Source organism: Panicum virgatum, chromosome 5K (assembly GCF_016808335.1).
Source record: "Panicum virgatum strain AP13 chromosome 5K, P.virgatum_v5, whole genome shotgun sequence".
In the NCBI taxonomy this organism is placed as follows: domain Eukaryota; kingdom Viridiplantae; phylum Streptophyta; class Magnoliopsida; order Poales; family Poaceae; genus Panicum; species Panicum virgatum.
Window position 1 is genome coordinate 12,717,192 of NC_053140.1, and position 7,809 is coordinate 12,725,000.

Below are 7,809 nucleotides of genomic sequence, written 5' to 3' on the forward strand. Positions count from 1 at the left end.
AGGAAGCCTTGCGGTGGAAATTGTTCCCCTTCTCTCTTATAGAGAGGGCGGAGCAATGGTACACCCGCACGATAGGAAATATGAGCGGTGATTGGGAGGAGCTTCGAGATGACTTAGGTGCAGCATGGGCTAGATTCTCACGCCTTTTGGCATCTATCCCAGGCATGTCTATACCCAATGAAGTATCGTTGGAAGTTTTCTACTTGGGTTTAGACATGGAAACTGCCCTAGAGCTTGACGACGCCAGCGGAGGATGGTTCTTACACACAACTCCGGAAGAGAGAAAAGACATCCTAGATAGTTTCTTCGACGACTCTTTCTTCTCTACCAACCATAGTGAACCCCGCCGGGAGGAATCCGCGTCGAGCCATGATAGTTTCTCAACACCCGAATCCGAGCCTTCATCTTCCACATCCCAATATTCGTCTGTTGAGCCCTCTCCCGAGCCACGAACACCGGAGGAAGAAGAAATTCAACCTTCAGAGTTCTCTTCCTGATTCGAGGATGATTGTGACATCCCAGATTTTTAAAATACTAAGCAAGAAATAATAAACACATAATCATGCTTAATGAGCAAGAGCAATTCAAATTATGCATTTCTTTTGGGAAATAATATATGTGTGTGTTTGAATATGCATGTGTATGTATGTCTATGTGTATATGAAAACAGGTGAGAAAATGAAGTTTTGAACATGAAATGACGAGTTTTTTTTTTCAAATCACAGTTTTTAAACGTTTAAATTATCTTTCAAATTGTAACAAACAGGTTTTCAAAATAAATTTTAAACCGTTGCTTAAATGGACTTTTGCCCAAAATCAATTTTAGAGGTTTTCGAATGACAAACAACTTTCGTGTTCAAAGTTTTTCGAGTTGCTACACAAAAATGGGAGAAAAAGTTGATTTCCGAAAAGTATAGGATATTTTCAGATGCACTTAAGTCTCAAATTTTATCTTTCAAACAAAGCCTCAAATGAAATTTTGCCTAAAACAAAAGTTATAGATCTCGAAATTTCGAGTAAGTTTGATATTCAAAAGTTTTTCGTTTGAGGCCATGTAGAAGGAGAAAAAATGAGTTTACAAAAGAAAATTTTAAACTTTGCTCTATTTACAAAATTTGCCCTCACTCCATCCCTCTCCCTCTGTTTTTCCTCTCACGCCATGGAGGCGCCGTGACGACGCCGGCGTCGCCGGCCACGCGCCGAGCTCCCCGGCCAAACCCGCCTCCCCATCCCCGGTTCCTCCCCGACGCTTCTCGACCTCGCCACGCGGCGCCGTTTCCCTGCGCGCACGCCGAGAACGGCCGCTCGAAGCGCCATGACGACAACGCGTCGTGCCGTGCGCTCCTTCTCCATCTCAATTGCGCCCTCGCTCCTCTCCTTTCCCTTTGGCTCGCGCAGCACGCGTTCCAGACCTCCCTCTCCACCCTCCCTCTCTGGCCCAAGCAAACCGAGCCGAGCTCGCCCAGACCCACGGACATGGCCGCCGCCATTGCTGCCGCAGAGCTCGGGCTCACCGCGGATACCCCACCTCCAGCGCCTTTCCGCCCGAGTAGACCCCGCAGCTAGCTTCCTCTCACCGTGGCGCAGCTCTCCGACCCGCTCGCCTCCGTCTAGGGCCGCCGGAGTGGCGCCGCCGCTGCCGCGGCCACCATTTGCGCCGCCTGCCGTACGTGGAGCCGCGCCTCCGTCCTCTCCCCGAACAAGCCGACCTACCCATGGGTTCCTCCTCGCGCCGGTGAACCTCCCCGGCCCGAGCCCACCCCGAATCGGCCGCCGGAGCGCCGCTGTCGTTGCTCACCGCCGCCGCCGCCGCCTCCACTACTCCGGCGACGACCCCTCTCCGACCGCCCCCAACCCCGTCCGAGGCCACCCCGAGGAAAAGCGCGACCTCCTCGAGCCTCTCCACCCCTCCCTCGCCGCCGGAGAGCCTCGCCCTCACCGGAATCAGCCGGCAAAGGCCGCCCTCCCCTGTACTCCGGCCAGGGGCTGTTGTGCAAGGCCCCAAACAATTCTAGGGACCCCAACGTAAATACCAGGGACTCATCACCAATATTAGTTTTGTTTTTAAATTTTTGCTGTAAACTTGGAAATTCAATTAAAAATCATAGAAAACTCATAAAATAGCAAATAAATATGTTTAGGAATCCTTAAGAAAATATCTACCTAATGGAACCATAATATGACAAGTTTTAGTTAGAAGTTTTTGCTGCAAAAATAGATTTATGTTTAATAGTGCATAAATGCTAGTTGTTCCTATCATTTTAATAACTGATGTTGGAAGCCATGACATGTTATGAAATTTTTATGGTATTATGTACATGTGACTATAGTGTTATTATAAAAATTTCATAGTCAGTTCTCATGTCTAGATATTGATGCTATTAAATCTTGGTTTATGAATGAGTCTGGTAGTTTTAATTTTTCACCATGTTATGCTTTTATACTGAGTTTGAAATTTCTACAGTAGGATCAACCCAATGAATGTATTCTGTGGTAAAATTTGTAAGCACTCTACTACTATTTAACATGCCCAAATAATTTATCTAGTTTTAAATTCACTAAAACATCATAAATAGTTTCTATTCTTAGAAAATTATTATATTTTAACCAGTGAGTAGTTTTGAGTACATTATCATGTTGGAAAAGCTTGAGACCCAGAAACTGAGTTTAACTATCTGTATAAATAAATCTTGATTAATATAGATCTAGCTTGACTTATTTTCTATACTCTGTAACTAGCAAAATAAAATATGAAACCAGTAGATTTAGTCGTGTTATGACCTGTAGTACCCAGTAAAATATTTCCCGTGCTGTTTCTTAAAGGTTTGTAAGGTAGTGCTTTAATCGGGTCTATTCATGCTAAGTAGGATCAGTGGGTTGTCTTTAAAAGAAAAATAATAAAACCTAAATCGCTGAACAACTCGAAACTTTGCATTCATATATATGCATTGTTGCATTTCATTAGGTACGATAGATGAACCTCGTGAATGACGTGATGTTGAAGACGAGCCAGAAGACGATGAATGGTGGACACGTCTAGAAGATGGACGGATGGATCCCGATGTGCACGACCGAAGGAAGATGCTCGCTGAGCAGTTATTCTCTAACTAACACTGACCTAGTGTTAATCCCAGGCAAGCCCCGGAGCATATCCTATCTATTTTAAAATTTATGCAACTTATTATTATTCTTATCTACTTGCGCATTTAAGTTTACAGGAGTTGCTTGGAACCTTAGCTGCATGATCCTAGGTACCTATGCTTGAACACTAGTATGTGTAGGTCGCTAGTTGGCTAGGCTAATGGTTTGGTAGAAGTCGAGTGATTTCCTGTCACTCGCGAGAATTATAGGAGTTGAATGTTTACTATATACTGCAACTATAAGGCTCACGGGCGGGGTTGTGATACTTGTGATACCCCGTCTGTTTTGTGAAAATGGATAAGGCCGCAGTGTGTGGTAGTGGTGGTTAAGCTTTTGAACGTACTAATCACATGCCGAGAAATATGGTAATCGGTAAGCTTAAGTACTGGATTGTACCGAGGCCGGAACATACCTCCCACCATTTTTGAACATTGTTCTCATGCGGCCACATGCGTGTGCAAGGAGGCTCACGACCCGGCGTCGTACCGTGGCGTGGATTCTTGTAGTCGAGGGCGGTGGGCCTGTTCCGTGCAGCGGGAATTGAAGGGAAAAGTCGCATGGGCGAAGCGAGACGTCGATCTCCATGCGTTTGTGTTAGGTCTGCCTGGCCAGGTTAACAAATTCGATTCGAATCGTCTGCTTCTCATGGTTTGGGACTGCTTAACCCTTTTGCCACATAGAATAAGAAGAGAAAGATGATGATGATGATGATGATGATGATGATGATGATGATGATGATGAATATGGTTGGTTGGATGATGAAAGGTAATTGTTTCCCACCATGTATGCTATTGGATAGATGCTCACCTAGAATGGTTAATTGAACTAGAATTTGGAAGCTAAAACCTGAAATTAAGGATATACTCTTTACTGCTTTTCGGCAAAACAAACCCCTCAAGCCAAAAGCCTTGCATGTCTAGATTAAGGGCTAAGTATACCCTTAGTCGGGTAAGCCTTGCTGAGTATTAGTATACTCAGCCTTGCTTGTGGTTTTGTTTTTCAGGTGGTACATCGGAGGTTACGGTTGACGTCATGTACGGGCTTCATCATGACGTCTGGTTTCGATGCTAGACTATCGTTCATTTTTCGTCAAACTTGAACTCTATTATACTTTTATAAATTCAAACTCGGTTTGTAATAATAATTCAATTTCATTCTCTGTACAGTAAAATTTGCGGAATGTTGTATTCTCTGAACTGCTTTGTCGATCCTGTTTCAAGTGGTTTAATCGGGATTTTACCCGACAACACTGCCGGATTATTCCGTTTTAAGTGCGTGTTAACTCTGGTTGCCGTTTCGGTGATGGTTAGCGTACTTAAGCCAGATTAATTTAGGCGGGGCTGCCACAATGATCCTTCAGGAAACATCCAAAATCCCTCGAATCATCTTAGGCACGAGGAGCCTATGAAATCGATGTGTCTTTATGAGACCCTCGATAAAATTTTCCGCCATACACCCGCAATGGACTGGTCAAAGGGGGCAAAGCGTGCTCCCGAAGCAATTCGGATTAGCCTAACCTCTACAACCATCCCTTGTTCTATGAACGGAAATATCGTAGAAGCTCTTCATGACCTTGCTGCTGAGGTTTGCAGCTTACCCGAGTGTCTTTTGGATACTCTCATGGGTAACAAGCCTTTAACCCTGACCGACAAATACTTTAAGAGTCCATCCGGACTGTACTTTGAATGTTGGGGGATTGCAAGGGATGTGCCTATCACAATAGACAAAATCGAGATGCATTTAGATTTTTACATCTACGATATCCTCGATTTTGATCTTATCCTAGGCCTCCCATTAGAAAAACTTCTGGCATCTCATGGGAGCCTAGATGAAAAGATTAGGGAAACTGGCTCGGCCACTGCTACTCCTCATCTAGAAAATCTTCTGGCCAAGCCTCTTCCCGAGCAAAACCCGCTCAAGGAGACGATGCATACATCTCCGTTCGCACCATCCGAGCCCGTTCTCTTGGAAGATGTTGAATCCTCTCAAAGGTACGACTCGGAAGGTAGCCTTCACTCTTGTGAAGATGAACGATCATCATCATCCTTGACCGAGTTTGAGCCTCTTCCCGCTGGCCTAGGATATGTTGTTCTCGACCACGATCGAGAATCAACATCAAGCTTTCACAATGCATCTCTTGAGATAGAGAATCAATGGGCCATGGAATTCTGTGAGGCGCTGACTCTGGAGATCAATGAAAAGGATTCCTCAAATGAGAATGGGAATTTCACTTTTGACATACCATGTAAACCATGCTCATTCAATGCAACTCCAGAGTCAGACATGCTTAGTGCACCGTGTACACACGAGGACTACAACCACCTTATAGTCCTCTTCTGCAAAATCTTCAGAAGGTTGGTTGTAGATGTATATGTTTACCGTAAACATTGCAGATTTCGTGGGTGCACCGTGGCACTAGCCTTGTAGCTAGCTTCAACAATTGGTGGTGAAACAATGACCCATCACCAATTATGGCTGCAAGAGTTATCATGGTCGAGCTTATGACCAGAAACAAAGCACTGTCGGGAGATAGCCCGGACTATCATTTACTTATTTACTTCTTTATTTCCCTTTCAATAAAAGCAAGAGCATGTTCTAGGATATAGTTTTCCTTCGGGTATTTTTGGTTGCTAACCTTTCCAGGGGAAGATCAAGAAGAATGATGGACAGACAACACCTACGAACATGAGAGCTATACCGACTACAACACATCGATATGCCTTGATGAAGAACAACTACAAAAGGAGACTTGAACTCCATACACTTGAAGTTTTGCAAACTCCAAGTGTGGGGGAGGTATGTGAGTACCCTAAAGTAAGTTATTTTCTCAATTCATATCTTGTCATGGAATTGGTGTATGTCCTCGCATCTTGCTCTATAAAAAAATATAAAAAGAGAGGAATTGACATGGTGATAACATTGAGCCTTCATCCACAAACCATCATGGTAAGTACTCCAATGTCCTGCTTTTGACATTAAACAAAGCCCTGCCGGGAGGTCGCCCGAGGATCACCAGGTTCGTGCTCATGCCTATCTCTCATTGAATAAAGTTCAATCATGATTCCGTGCTTCTTTTTTTATGTTCTCGCATGCTCTAGTTTGAATGTGTTTGATGCATCACACATTCATAGGTGTTTTTAAATCAGACATGGTGTTTGGGTTAAAATGTCTTCTTCGGTCAAACTTACATTGTGTCAAGTTTGACTGATGAACCTCAGAGTTAATACTTGTGTAGATATTGGTTGCATATGTGGACTAACCCCGGCAGAAATCTCCAAATCAATTGGGTGAGTCAGTGAGCTGAATTCAATTGGAAAGGTAAGCCAAGGTTTTGGATTAATGTTGCACAACATTTGCATGTTGATGCAATCTTAATTTAGCCTTGCATGAGTAAGTATCATGGTGAGATTAAATTTTAGTTTCAATAAATAGGAGCTCCCTGGTTCTTAAAACCGGTAGAGCCATTAGTTTGTTTCCATATTTTTGTTTTTGAATAAGCACCAGGTACAAGAACAAGTATGGGGGAGATCTCTCGGAACTTTCATGCATATACACTCGAGATCTCCCACAACAAGTGCACAACACCGAACGAACCAGAATGCAAAAAGCCAAGACGAATCAGAGCTCGTATTGGGTAGTGGAACCTCAGGTTTGGCTGACTAGCACCAGCTCCGATCATCTTCATCGCGACGATTTGTGCACTCTACCCTTCATACTCTCCCTAACCTATGAGTTTAAATGAAATCTTTGATCAATCATTAAAATTAAACTCAAGGTATCCTTTGGTTCTTGTGCTTCTCTATGATTGGCTTGCATACCTTTTATTCTTTGCTAAGCCTGAGCTTGTGAATCATATCTTAGGGAACCCATAATTGTTAAGTTGTTGACTAGTGAGATATGGTTTGATGGAGGAATCCTTGCTTTATCTACTTATGTGTCTGGGAAATTTTTATCAAAAGGAAAACCTCCATAGCTTTACAACTCCATGTGTCTGTCCTACCAAAGCCATATGTTGATCTTCATGACACAAACTTCTACACATATGTGCCTTGTTGTTGCTTTGAGTTTCTTCAAACTTTGTGACCCTAGTGAGATGTCTTTCATACATGTTTGATCAAGATCATGTTCACTCCACCAGCTGAACTTCTACACTGGAAGTCAGCTATGCCATTCCATCCATCCACAAAATAAAACTCCATGTTTAATGATCTCTCTCTCTAGTATCCTTCAAATGAGGCATGGGCTATCTAGAAAAAAGAGAGAGAGAAAAGATGGCATGCCCAAGAAGCATGACCCAAAAAAAAGGAAAAAATGGACACATCAATGTCCATGAAAAAAAGAAGAGAAAAAAATATATATAGCCATGTCCTCATGTTATCCAAATAAAGGAGAGAGAGATTCATAAAAGGAGTATTTCATTCCATTTCCACCATCCAGCTTCTACATATGTGCACGATCTTGATCAGCTTGTGTGATTTGTCATCTTCATGGATTCTTTGTTTGATTTTGCAATATATGTGACTCAAGTGCATGCTTCCATTCCTCCTACCATGAGCTCCACATAAGCCATCTTTAGAAGTATGGTGAAAAGAAGCAAAGCCTTGGTGAGGATATATACACAGTGAGTGACATGAGAGATCCTATGGAAAAGTAAAGCTATGGTTGGTC